The sequence below is a fragment of the Rhineura floridana genome, chromosome 1 (assembly GCF_030035675.1).
Source record: "Rhineura floridana isolate rRhiFlo1 chromosome 1, rRhiFlo1.hap2, whole genome shotgun sequence".
Classification (NCBI taxonomy): Eukaryota; Metazoa; Chordata; class Lepidosauria; order Squamata; family Rhineuridae; genus Rhineura; species Rhineura floridana.
Window position 1 is genome coordinate 125,461,068 of NC_084480.1, and position 14,572 is coordinate 125,475,639.

The following is a 14,572-nucleotide window of genomic DNA, read 5'->3' on the forward strand; positions in this document are numbered from 1 at the left end:
CCCAAACAAAAGTCTTATAAATCAAAAAGAAAACCCTCATCCGTTGTAATCTTTATAATGCTATTTTCCATTTCAGCTTTTTGCAATAAAAAAAGATAGGCTATTTTTATTTTCTTCCCCCTTAGTTCCGTGAGTAAAAGAGAAGGAAAGTTTTAACTCACCCAGGTTATCTTAATTGCTGGATTCTTTGACAAATCTCTTTAGCTGTATAGATAAGAAAGTGATAAGCGTAGACAGGAGAATGCTTGCCTGTTAGACCGTTTTTCTTTAAAGAAAAAAAAAACGGGTCACTTATTCAGCTGAGCTTAGCTAGAAATCCTCGCTCCGTCCGAGCTGCTGGAAGACCTTCTTTCACAGACAATTCTGACGAATTCCAGTCTCCAACAATCACAACAAAGCTGTGTGGGAAATCTCACGTTTCTTCCTTATCCGGAAGAAATTATCCCCAGTCAAAAAAGACCCTTCTGACTGGATTTAACTGAAAAAGTTTCATCCAAGTCGGGAGCCCGTCTTAGAGGCTGCACAGGTGGAGGGATCCTCCTGGGAAGTCACCTTGTGGTTTTTCCCATTACAGTGTTGCAAGAAAACCTGCACTTGGCTGAATTTTCTCATCTCTTAAAGATACAGAATCATTCTCAGGCCTTGAGCCTGGCAACCGATGCTATGACTGAACTAGGAAATAGGTCTTTCCTTGAAAGGCTAAGCCCAGGTTACTCTCTTATAGGCCCAGCAAGCCTTCTCTGGATTTCCTGTCTGGCCTTGTTTTGAGAAATGAATGGTAAAATGTGGCTGTCTTGTTGAAATTGCCTATTGGGCTGCCTTCAATGGAGCAACTACTTCTGCAGCCTATTGGATTGCAGTGGTCTTGTGGCACTTAAAAGACTAAGGCTGCAATCCTAAACCCACTTACCTGGGAGTAAGCTGATTTCTGAGTAGACACGGTTAGGCCTGTGCTATAGCAAAAATGTATTCTGGAATAGGTTTTTTCCTCCTCTTATAGGCCAAAGTCTACTTCAGCCAATGCATGAAGCAATGGAAGAGACAGCAGTAGATATGTCATTTTGTAATGGCACTAGCGCAAACCTATGTGCCTAATAGTTTGTTGTGAGACATTATTGTGAGATTGCAGCTAACACACTGTATACTTGGTTGGATCTGCACCATTTGCCTTGACAGGATGCTAATCTAGATACTTCAGTGCACACCAGTGTCTATCGATCGGACAAGATAAAGTCACAACTTCAATAGTTAAACTATGGAATCCCATCCTACAATACGTAGTGATGGCCACCAACTAGGATGGTTTTAAAAGAGGATTAGACAAATTCATGGAGAAGAAGACTATCAATGGCTACTGGTAGCAATGGAGGCTATGTTCTACCTCCATTGTCGGAATGCCAGTTGCTGAGAATCAGAAGTGGGGAGAGTGTTGTTGTATTCAGGTCCTGCTTGCAGGTTTCTCATAGGCATCTAGTTGGATACAGTAGGGCCCCACTTTACGGCACTTTGCTTTACGGCGTTTTGCTAATGAGGCGGTCTCAATTAGATGCAATTAGACTAAAGCCCCATTCATACAGCTCTTGTTCCACTTTTATGGCGGTTTTCAGGTGTTGCGTGCCATTCTATTCAATGAGTTCCGCTTTTCAGCGGTTTTTGCTTTTTGGCGGGGGTCCGTAATGTAACCCGCCGTATGAGTGGGGCCCTACTGTATAGGGGTCTTTGGCCTGATCTAGAAGAGCTCTTGTTTCTGTCCTTATGTTAAAATAATCATTTTCATGTTGATACTCTGCGGCGCTGAGGATTTCAAACACTACCAAAGAACTGTGTGTAGCAGAAGATTCTGGGTGTATGTGTGTTCTAAAACACATACTCAGTTCATTCTGGTCTTTTGGGCCTCCCTATCAAGCCAAGTGACTGCAGAGTGTGATCTAGAATATGTTGCATGCTCTTCTGCAGTTGCAGTTCACAAGGGAAGAGTGATAATACAGAGCAAGCTGTCTTTCAGAGTAGCTTGACCACCATTACTGATTTTCTCACAGAGGAACCTTTGATAAGCATCTGAAGAATCCCAGAATGCCCTGAAACATAACATGAAAACCGCTGCCATAGATCTTAAGCAGAACTGTATCTGAAAACATTTGCTCCATTGCAGCCTACATACAAGTGGGCTTTGTTGCATTACTTTTACTGGTCAAGAGAGGGCACAAAAGAATAATATATGCTCTTACTTTTTTTAAAAAAAATAACCGCAAGAAATTATTTTTGAGACCTCAATTAAGGTTACACTTTACAGTGGCATATTTTAATAACCACCGATCCATTTCTCTGAATCAGCTTCGTCTAATATTCCACTGGTCTCTTGTAATGCCACCTTACTTCCAACATATGGCTTGTGGTGAATAACTCTGCCATTATTTGCACATCTGTTGAATAATATTACATTAAACTGTTAAATGCACAATTATGTTCAATTATTTTAAGAGAATCCACTTTACCTCATGCTTATTCTCCAGGGCTTTTGGCGTTCTTAGATCCAGGAAGTTAGTGCAGGGCACCAGATGGTACAATGCAATTTCTCCCAGCTAATACATTTAAATGCCAACTACACCATGATAATTAAGCACATATACACACTCATGACCGTGTGCAATATATATGTATATTCTCTCTATGTCTACTGTCATGCAACAGTTTCAGTTTTGCTCTGTGAATACTCTCATATGGAACTAAGTTTGACCTTTCACTCTCTGATCATATCAACACCATACATTTAAAGCACATGCCTTTCCCCAAAGAATCCTGGGACCTGTCATTTGTTAACTGTGCTAAGAACCGTAACTCTGTGGGGGGTAAACTAAAGTTTCCAGAATTCTCTGGGGAAAAGCCACATGCTTTAAATGTATGGTGTGGATGTGATCTCTGTCTTTTGGTGTGGGACACTTCTCACAATTTTCTGTTGGCAAAGTGATTTAGACCTTTCTCTTGGCCTTCTGGAGGAAAAACAGCATGGATGCATGCTTGTTGATTTTTGCATATTAGGCAGATATGCTGGCTTACTATTCTTTTTACAGAGAGGGTAGGATTGGAGTGTTCCTGCCATTCACTGAAGTGACTCATCCAGTGGAGGCTTCGTTGAAGGAAGGGGAGATAGTTTTCACCAATTTCCTCTTCCCACTGCACTTTCCAGTGCTGCCTCCCACACTGTTCTGTAGGCACCTCCAACCCTGCAGAGCATTTGGGGGAGGGGATGACGGGCTGGGGCTTCAAGGGTAATGGGAATAGAAGGAATCCCCAGAACCTGCCTGCAGGACCCTCCTGTTTGCAGAGTTCAGCGGCAGGCAATTCTGGATCCAACCCACAGTGATTTGATCTCTGCCATTTTTCTTTCACATCTCATCCCAGAGACTCAGGGCAGCACACATGGCTTTCTCTCCCTCCATTTTTGGCTTATAACAACCCTGTGAGGTTGGTTAGGCAGAGAGGTGGTGACTGATCCAGTGAATTCTATGGCTGAACAGCAATTTGAATCATGGCATCCAACATTCTATCCACTGCACCATCCTGGCTTTAAGATTTTATTTTAATTGTTTTGTTGTTATTGCTGGATAAGCATTTGATCAATGCATAGTCAGAAATCAATCAAACACAGTGTCTGCCTGTTGGAATAAAAGAAAAACAAACATATAATGGCTTCTTGCTGGAAGACGGTACTTTATAAAGCTCACTTAGGCTGCAATCCAATACATATTTACCTGGGAGTAAGTCCCATTGAACCCAATTGAGCTTACTTCTGAGTAGACATCTTTTGGCTTGCCTAAGTGTTTTTAGGAGTGTTCTGTGAAAAAGTCCCAGGTTCTTGGCATCTTCAAGTAGGGCTGGGAAAAAGCCCCATCTGAAACTCTGGAGAGCTGCTGCCAGTCAGTGTAGACAATACTGAAGTAAGTGGAGCAATGATCCATTTAAGTACTCACCTGGTAGCTATAGGTGACAAGGAATTGTATGCTGATTGTATGCAAGAGGACTGGCGAAAGAGGATGGTTCTCTCCATCTCTCTTCTGCATTCAGCACAGAAACCAAGCATGTTTGCCAGTGGAGGGAAGCCAGTTCCTCTGCTAGGTTCTAGCACAGAAATGCAGTGGGCTGCTGGAGGAAGGGCAGAGCTCTTCGTCTCTCTTCTGCCACTAGGGTTGCCAGGTTCCTGGCCTGAGACTGATCCTGTATCTTTAGGAGAAGAGAAAGTCAGCCAAGTGCAGGTGTTCTTGCAACATTGTAATGGGAAAAGCACAAGGTGGAATTCTCCCTTCCCCCTGCACCACTTTTAAAGATACAGAAGACCTCTTGGTTGCCAGGCCCGGCCTCCAAGAGGTCTTCTGTATCTTTAAAAGTTGTGCAGGGGGAAGGGAGAATTCCACCTTGTGGTTTTTCCCATCAGAGAGTTGCAAGAACACCTGCACTTGGCTGACTTTCTCTTCTCCTAAAGATAAAGGATCAGTCTCAGGCCAGGAATGTGGCAACCCTAATGTATTCTGAGAGCACACAGTGGTGAATATCTGAATACAGCTTGTGAGAGGGATAATTAAAGCACCAGAAGTTGGCTGTGTGATTTCAACCCTAGATAGCGGAAGTAAGGCAGGGGTAAGATTTCCTTGCACTAGGTTGATGTTGGTGCTGTCTGTTTGCAGTGACAGTGTGCATTTCCTTAAATTACTTTTTAATCCAGCCCTCATCTTCCTCTTTCTCTCTTTTTTCTTCTCTTTCTCCATCACATCTACCTTCTATCTCTTTACTTCTCCTTGGTCTTGGATATAATGGCCTTCCGTATTCTGCTATCCCATGTGCAACATGAAGGAAGGTCTGAAGTGACTTATGGAGACTAGAGCGTGAGATCAAGGCCACAATGTTAAAAAACTTAAGAGATAAATTGTTCTTTATCTTAACTTATTCCATAAAGGCTCCAAGCGGTAATAACCTCTAGAAAAAAAGAAAGCAAGCTTCTTTCCTCTGTAGTCCAGAGATGAGCAAACAAAGCGGGAGACGGTAAACATGTTCACTTACCATCAAGACAGCCTTTCCCAGCCTGGAGCATTCCAGATATTGTTTGACTACAACTCCCATCAGCCCCCAGCCAGCAAGGCCATTGGTGTGGTATGGTGGGAACTGTAGTCCAAAACATCTGGTGGGGAAGGCTGGTTGAGTAGGATCATTTGCTAGCTGGGAAACATTTTTCTAAAAATGGCCAAGTTCTTTATTCCAACAATTTAAAATCATGTTGCATTGTTAAGAAGCTGTGAAGGCCATTTTCCCCAAAACAATTTTTTTTGCATAGAAAGAGCAGCTTGATTAGGGGGGACTCATTCCTGCCAGCAATAAGTTGTCAAACTGCATGAGACTGTGCAGGGCTCTTTGACAAGGTCTTCATGTGGGATATTTAATGAATGAACAAATATTTGGAGTCATGCACTGCTCCTGTGGGGCAAGTAATTAGCCACAGGATTTGCTTAAGAACTCCCAATGATTTCATACATTAGAATAAGGATAAGGTAATTACAGGCCTACCCCTGGCTTGGTTGTGGACTAAGGGACTGAGGTTTATCTCTCATCTGAATCCTTAATTTAAAAGATTATTCCCAGTAATTCTGTGGTTGAAAAGGCAGCTCAGGAAACAGGACTGAGCCACTGGAGACAATGAGTTAAAAATGCATAATGTATAAATAATGACTTATATTCAATGCAGCATTAGGGATGAGATCCATTGGCTGGTGTTGGTTCAAAAGCATTCCGTTGACCTTACAGGCTGGTATCAATTTGAGTTTGTTCTTTGTCCACTAGCCGCTGCTTTTACTGATCCGTTTTTTCCTTTGCAAACAATACTAATATTAATATCGATATTTTGAAAGCAAATATCGATAAAAGTATTGTTCTCAATGTCAACATTTTAAATTCACTTCTCCACATTTCTGCAGCAATTTGCTTAAAAAAAAAATCCTCACGAAAATTCTCCAGCATTTTAGTGCAAATTTCTCCTAACAAACACATTTTTGTTGGCAGTTCTAACTTATGTCCACATTTTTCGCAAGTCATTTCTTGTCATACAATGCATTTTTGCATGTTGCTTTCACTCATATATTCATTTTTATGCACACTCTTCCCTAAGAATTTGAGTCAGTGCGAATTTTGAAGGAGGGCTGTGTTTTGGTTCTCATATTGTTTTGGAAAATGCAAACGTGCACTTCAGATAGGACATGCCATGGGAAAGGACGGGCAGCAATGCTAATGATTTTTTTAAATATATGAATGGCAAAAATGCCCAGCTATGCTGACTGAATCCAGAAGATGGAGCTGCTACTCCATAAGTCTAGAGAGCCTGAATAGCCCTTTTGGCTCCACACAGATAAGAAAGTTGCATTTCAAATGAACAATAAGAAGAATTATGGATGCCCTGTATGAGGGATCGGCTGGAAAGAAGAAAAAGGCATTGTGTCAGTCAGCAACCAGCTCTGTGTGGATGACCTTGGGAACTGAGAGATACACGACAAGAACAAAAATGAGGCTGGGTGGGCAGTGGGAGAGAGAGGGAGGAAAAATAAAAAGACTTACCTGGGCATTGAAATAAGTCTAGCACTGAATTCATTGACAGTAATGCAGCCAGATAGCTTAGTGCATGAAAGCGTTGGGCTTAATGCACGCTGAAGAGTCCGTGAAATCATCCATGCTTTTAATTTGGTTTATTATCTCTCATTTCTCCCCTCTCCCCTTTAACACCCATGAGAGAACACACAGTCCATTTTTTTGTATTCCCTAGGAGATTTTTTTTTTAATCCCCAGGGCAATGAGGTTATTGTACCAGGAGTTTAACTAGGGAAGCCAATGAAAGCAGCCTATTTCCATCACTAGAGTCAGCGTTTTGTTATCAACATCTACTTTCTGGCGGCAGGAGGTGTAGCTATGAGCTTGTGAGCCACAAGGTGGTTTCTTACCTGGGTACCCCATGACAAAATAGAGACATTTGGGGTTGTTTATATTTTACCATGCATGTAACAATATAGGAATTGCCTTGAGGGATCAGCCTCTAGTCAGGCATTCTGTTCCTAAAGGGTAGCCAGACAGATGATGCCTCAATGGATTCATAAGCAGGGCACAATGGAAACAACCATCTCCGGCTTGCCACTAGATTGTGTAATCAAAGAAGTGCCTCTGAAAATGGTGGCTCCATGCAGCAATTATGTGTAATAAAACTGTTGATAGACCCATCATTCATGCATTTGTCTAACTCTGTTTTACAAGTGACCTAAGCTAGTGGTCACTGCCATCCATGATGTATGCACTGTATGGAGTATATCTTCCTTTTGTGCTTTAACTTCTGTCCTGGATCAACTGCCAGTAAACTTCAGTGGGTAATCCCAAATACTAGAATTAGGAAGGGAGAATGATTTTGCTCTATCCACTTTTAAACATTAACTTTCGTTAGGGATGCTTAAGGATTTCCTTACCAGGGAGTGACTTTCGCACTCTGCGCCATCAGTAATACAGAAATTTGAACATGTTTAATGTTTTTCAGACTTCTCTAGATCTTGCAATACAAAACAAAAACAAAAAGTACCAAAAAGGTGTACAAAAATGCACATTCTAAAGTGCAATGCTTACAAAAGTAATTGACTTTTTCATGTGATTAACAATATATATTGGCAAACTGATGTGGAAGTGGGACAGAACAGACTTATCAACACACGTGAAACTGTCACAAACTGGAAACAGACTGATCCATCCATCCCTCCCTACCTGTGGTTTTAGAAACCTTTAACACATTCGCCCCACAGACTCTCTTTCCCCTCTCTAAACTATGCATGTCATTTCTTATATCATGGTTTTCCTACACAAAAGCAAGTAGCTGAAAAATTCTTTTGTGAAGGAGCCCTGGGAGAGGGGGGAACCCACACAAAACGTGAAGCCTGACCTACAGCACTTTCTCTCTCTCCATCTTCTCCCAGTGCATAATGAAATCATTATGACCTATTTGTGGGCTTCAAAGGAAAGTTTCTGCTTTCAAATGAGAAAGGCTAGTTTACTAGTAGTTCAAAAGGATCATTTGCTGAACCGTGTTCAGTGACCATTTCACAGGGTTCATAATGATTTGTATGGAGTTGGTTTGACGCTCAGACTTGATGGCAGCATAGATGCATTAATAGCCTGTAATGATTTTGTGGGCCAGTAAGCCATGTTCAAAAGGACTGGTACATGATGCAGTACAAAAGGTGGAGAAATACAGGTAAATAGCAAGTTTGAACCAGGCAGAGAACATTAGTCTAGATTCTGTGCAATCACAGAAAACGTAGTGCAAACTTGGAGAAAGGGTAAGTAATGGAGATTTAGAGAAAATGAATGGCAGAGTGATGTAGAATATAGGAGTTGCCTTATATCGAACCAGACCATTGGCCCATCTAGCTTAATATTATTTATTTATTATTATTTATTACTTGAATTTATATGCCACTTTTCCATACAAATACGCTCAAAGTGGCTTACAAAAATGCAAACGACAACATCAATAGCAATCAATTCAAAAACATAACAATCATTTCAAATCATTTCAAAACAACAATGACTCCAATTGATTACCTAAAAATTATCAATTTATAGTCATCAGAAAACATCAGAAAACAAGCTATCAATCAATTAAAACACATCAAATTAATAACATAACATTTCAATATTAATAACATAACATGTTATAAAAACGAGGGATTGCAAGCATGTGCTGGTTTTAGTCTGTGGACTATTGAGGGGGTATGCTGGCATCATTTTGCAGGGCGCATTTGACAAAACTACATATGTGTGCATTGGTCTTCTGAGAGTGTGGACGTAGCCTAGAGAAGAATCTGAGACTCTCCCAACCAGCCATCTTTACTGCCAGCTGTCTTCCACCAGGGTGACTTCTCAAAAAGGGCAGCATTTCGGGAACCTACGCCCTTGATATACAGGCAGACTCAGAGCAAGATGCAAGACACCAGATTCCCCAGCACACCCAGACAGTCTTTGGACAGGCAAGGGAGAGTTTCATTTACATCTGATACTCTGCACATGCCCAGGGGGTGGTGGAAGAAACTGCAGATGCTCAAAAGCATCCAGCTCCTGCCTCCACATGCGAGAATATTTTAAGAAAAACATGACATCTCTGTTGGTGGGAGCTGATGCATGGATGGCCTTGCCTTTGAGTAGAAGCTGTCTTTGGGGGCATTTGTCATAATTACTGATCATCTTTGCCAAGGAACCTCTGATAAACTTGGAAGAAACCCCATAGCTCCTAGGAAAATAGACTGAAAACCAATGGGCAAGTATACAATATGCTGTTCCTTTGTCACCACTTGTTCGTTTGCTCCTTCACCTCTCATGATTTTTTGTAGTCTAAGGACCTATTCCCATAACAACCATTCAGGCGTGTGATAGCTGTGCATAGGTGTCTATTTTGAGTTGGGGTCTTGGTAATCCTAGTCTGCAAAGAGCTTCTTGCAGTGCATTGGCTGACACATGTGTGATTTGGTTTTCAAGTATGCATTGCGAAGCTCTTGCTCAGCATGTGCTGAAAAGCCAAATCCTGCATGCATTGGTGGAAGCACATGTGGCTGGTTTTCCGCAGACAGGAACGCTGCTTTTCAAGTGGCTGCTATGGGCCAAAGTTGTGAGAATAGGCCTTGGCTCTGAAGGCTACAGTTCCCAGGATGCTTAAGGAGAGGGAGCAGAGGTACTGGTGCCTAAAAACAGACAGTGATGGTGCCTGGTGTGCCTCCCTGGGGAGAGCATTCTATAAATGGGGAACCACCACTGAAAAGGCCCATGAATGAGGTAGAAAAACTTCAGTGGTGGAGCAAATTATGAATGGTCCATTAAATAAACAACTCTTTGCAAGTAGAGCAGGCATTGTCAACATTTGGGTGCTATCCCCAGGGCCGGTTCTAAAGGGCGGCCAGGTGGGGCACTGGCCTGATGGCCCCTGGAGCTACAGGGGCCCCCTCAGCTGCCCTTCCGCTCCCCTTCCATGATCCACACCCCCCATGCCCCCCACCTACCTGTCTGCTGTCTTTTACCATTGCCCTTAATGAAGATAGCGGCCGTGGTTTCCCTAAGGTACTGAAGCCCCTGCCGCCATCTTAGTTGATGGCAGAGATGCGTGCGTGCAGCATGCACACATGCCATCAACAAATATGGCAGCGGAGGCATAAATGGTAAAAGACAGCAGACAGGTAGGTGGGGGGGCTGTGTGCATGCGTGCGCATGTGCACGCATGGGGGGGCAGGGCAAGCTGATGCCCAAGGGCCCTGACATGCCTGGAGCTGGCCCTGGCTATCCCCTCTGGTCAGTTCTCTCCTTCAAATAAGCCCTGCACTCGCCTAAGAGATAGAAAAAGAGAAAGTGTGTGTGCACCAGCTTCACTTTTCCAAGGGATCTCAGTAAAAGAAGGCTCAAGCAGAAATAATCTGACCCTTGAAAAGCCCATAGAACTGAAAGAGGAAGAGGGAAAGAGTGTCACTCTTGCATCTACACTCTTGCAACTACAGTCTACACTGTCTAGGGTTTCAGGCAGGAGATATCCCCATCCTACCTGGAGGTTTTGGGGGTTGAATCTAAGACCTTCTGCATGCAAAGCAGATGCTCTCCCACTGAGCTATAGGCCTTCCCTCTAAGAAGTACTGCACAAAACCATTCTGAAGTTATTGCCATCTAGACAAATGTAACATTGTCCTTGCAGATCCTGTTATAGGAGAGCAGAGAATATTTAAAGACATAGTCATTGTCCAAACATGTGACACTGACTCTTTAGAGGATTCAAAGAGTAAGCCATCAAGCCCCAGCTGAGACATGATTCATCTTTGGTCCAATATTTTGCTTATTCTGGAGAAGGAACAAGGAAAAACTAAAAGGACACCCTAGCTGCTCCTTGATGACACCGTAAGGCCTGGATCACACAGTGCCACTTCACTCTGTCTGGATTCCATCTTGTCTATATACAACTGGGACCTGCAACAAAATGTTGCAGCATAATCTTCCCTCCTAAAAAAAGCACTCCTGTTCTAGCCAGTCACACCCTCCTCCAATATATTATAAGCTATAAGAGACTCAAGCAGGCCTATTTACCCCCCTCTCTGGTTTTCTTTTTCAACAAATGCTCAACATTCCACTGCTCCTGGAGGCCTTAACTCCTCACTAGACCAATCCTCTTGGCAGTCAACCATCCAAGTTCCTCCCAGAGCAGGGGTGGGGAACCTCCAACCCATTGGCCTAATTAGGCCCACCAGGCCTTCCCATTTGGCCCATGAGCCATTTCAGCCAAGCCATGACAGGCATGGGGCATGTAAAAACCTAGCTTAGCCAAAACTAAGTTGCAGGCAGTGTTGATCAGTTGCTCGCCAGTGCCTTCAAACCCCTATGCAAAGCACTGCACAGGATAGTTCTCTGAAAGCTGCTTAGCAGGATATGATGATCAGCTAGTTGTTGGGTCTTGAGAAGACCCTTTCAAAGCCCTATCTTTGGAGGGCTTTGAAAAGGGCTTCTCAAAAGAGCCTTGCAGAGCACTTTGCAAAATGCTCTGCAAGATGCATGGGGCATAAAAGTTATCAGATTATGACATCTGGGGATTGACAGGTGGGCAAACCTGCCCACCTGTCAAACTTGATACGCAAGGGGCAGAGGAGATAACAATCCCACCCCTGTTTTAGTGGGAAGATATCTTATCTAAAATACTTTTTTAAAAAGTTGAATGCACACTGGTGAATTTTACTCTTCCATAGCCTCCCACTTTGCCCTGCCACCAGGGCCAGTTCTAAAGGGCGGCCAGGTTGGACAATGTCCTGAGGGCCCCGGAGCTACAGGAGCCCCTGAGGGGCCCTCTGCTCCCCTTCTGCGATCCTCGCCCCCCCACGCCCCCCACTTACCTGTCACCTGGCTTTTTAGCATTGCCCTTAATGAAGATGGCGGCCGCAGCTTCCCTAAGGTAAGGAAGCCGCTGACACCATCTTAGTTGATGGCAGAGATGTGCGCCCACAGCACGCACGTGTGCCATCAACAAAGATGGCGGCGGAGGCTTCATTCCCCTTAGGGAAACCACAGCCGCCATCTTCATTAAGGGCAATGGTAAAGACTAGACAGGTAGGGGAGCCATGGGGGGGATGGGAGATCCGTGCATACACACGTGCGTGCACACCACCCACCGGGGGGCCAGGGCAAGCTGATGGCCAAGGGGCCCCGCATGCCTGGAGCCGGGCCTGCCTGCCACGATCACAACTGAAGGTGAAGATGACTCCCCAGCTTTCAAGATCATTAACACCTTTCCCAACATTGAGGAATATCATTTAATGTAGTAAACTGTTTTCCCTTCCTTATTCTTTCAACTCCAAAAGCTGTCTAGCCATATGGGCTTTTTCTTTTCATTTTTAAAAACAAACTCAGTTCTGCTTGTTAAATGGATTGGATGGAGCCATATTTGTTTTAGCTACATCTTGAAACAAAATTTCTGAAGTTTTGTAACATTAATTTATATATATATATAGTACAATCATCCAGGAGACAGACCAAGCTACCCTTAAATGCAATGCTCTTTTCTTCTTCCTAAATATGATAAAGAGCGATACAACTTTAACAGCAAAAAGCAAAAGTTATTCGCTAGAGTGTTTTCTGTAGAGTTTGGGAATTCTGGTACATGAGTTTAGTCTGATGACAACCAAATCAGGCCTGGTCCAAACTGGTAAGTGCATAGGATGTGGTTTCTGTTTCAACAGAGGCAGCTGCTATGGCAAGAACAAAGAAAGCATGGCAGGTTCTCTGGAAGAATCTCACTCCTTTGGATCCCAGACTGCTTCTTAATTACAATTCAAGAAAAATGTAGTTGTACAGTATTTGGCTTTTCTGTCTTGGATATCCTGGAATTTTCTAAAAGAGGCAGGAATAATTATTAATATTAAATGCATTTGAAAAACCACTTGAAGGCCAAAGGGACCATCAGGGAAGCTTACGAGAATAAGCCACAAACCTGCTATAAGGACAGCCACAAAATTATAAATTCACATTATTCTAAAGCAGGAGCAGCTAACCATTTTGGGATGAGGGCCTTATTGACCCCTCTGGGGAGCACATGTCAAAGTGGGGGTGGCAGAAGTGTAAAAGTGGGTGTGACCAAAATTTATTTATTTATTTATTTATTTATTTATTATATTTGTATGCCGCTTTTCATCACCAAGTAACCTCAAAGCAGCTTCCATAGCAAGAACAAAACAATATAATAAAAACAATTCGGAATGTAATAATAATAAAAAAACTACAACTGTACCAATAAATAACATCACAAAATATCACAAAACAAGCTATCACAAAAAACGTGCATTTTTTTAAAAAAAGGAAATATGTGGGGGGTACAATTTTTTTTTTACATTGCAGCAAGGGACTAGGCTGCTTTTACATATGGGGCTTATTGCATCAGTTTTGCAGATTAATATGGTAGCACTTCTGTCCCAACTTCTAAAATTCCTTTCACATTGCAGGTCCTGTTGCATTAAGGAGCCATGCTTTTTTGGCTTATATACCAGCATTTTCCACAAATGTCTTTCACACTGCTGCAACATACATCTTGTTTTCATCTCTCACCTGTTATACACATGTGCACTGTAGTTTCTCACTGTGTAGGAGGTCTAAGTTATCGTCCTTTCACCATGCAACCCTTTTCCTTTTAGCATTTGACAGTATTATGTGGGGTGTCTGGAAAAAAGGCTGTATGTGGGAAAAGGAGGAAGGGGAAGCTGTTATCCGTGCCTGCACCAGAATATCAGTAATTTTTTCATCAGACAAAAAATAATTGATGCATGCCTAAAGGATGGGAACACATTGCATGCCAGGATGCCTGTCATGTGAGCAGCTAGCACAAAGCTTCCATGATTTTCTTGGTTCCCCAGCTTACAAATGGATTCTTTCTGGAATCATTTATCATGGAATTGAACACTAAACATCCATTATTTTCCACTAGATTTCTGGAAGTAGCTTTTATGTTGTGTGAAATATCAAATTACCAGGTAAGAAATAATCAGAATAACAGAATAAAGTGCAGTATAAAAGCAGCCTCATTGGAGCAGTGTAGTGCCATAAATCTAGAAGATCATTGTACTTTGAGGGGGTCTAGGTTGGTGCATCACACTTGTTCCTTGCATGCCTAGAGATCCTTTCTGGGCCACAAGGTGTATAATTGGTTAATCTCTGACTGGTTTATTGCCATATAAGTGACATATGCAATGTTTCCTATAGCATGCCTAGTTTTAGTGTATTTAGAGGCTTGAACCCATGCTTAGTAGAAATCATATGAAGCTTATATTGTTAACCAGAGCTAGTAAGTAGAATGATTTCGTTAAGCAGCTGAATTAGCTTTCCTGCAGTTCTTCACAGTGCTATGCTGTGAGCTGCAAGCTCAGCACTCGGCGTGAGAGACTGTGCTGGATAACACGTGTCTTATGACTACAGTGATGTGAGAGTTGGGAGAATAAGGTCAACAACTAGGGAGTATCTCATTTTAATGTCTACCTTTAATATAGACCAC

At 42.7% G+C, this 14,572-nt stretch overlaps 1 long non-coding RNA gene across 2 annotated transcripts in view; it reads right to left on the reverse strand.

Moving 5' to 3' along the window:
* Positions 1 to 8,622: 8,622 nt before the first annotated feature.
* Positions 8,623 to 14,572, reverse strand: part of LOC133387217 (uncharacterized) — a 115,405-nt gene continuing 109,455 nt past the window's right edge. For both annotated transcript variants that reach the window (XR_009763417.1, XR_009763418.1), the window contains 2 exons: positions 13,633 to 13,755; positions 8,623 to 12,921 (listed from right to left, as the gene is read on the reverse strand). This is a non-coding gene — a long non-coding RNA (uncharacterized LOC133387217). The remainder of the gene's footprint in view (positions 12,922 to 13,632; positions 13,756 to 14,572) is intronic.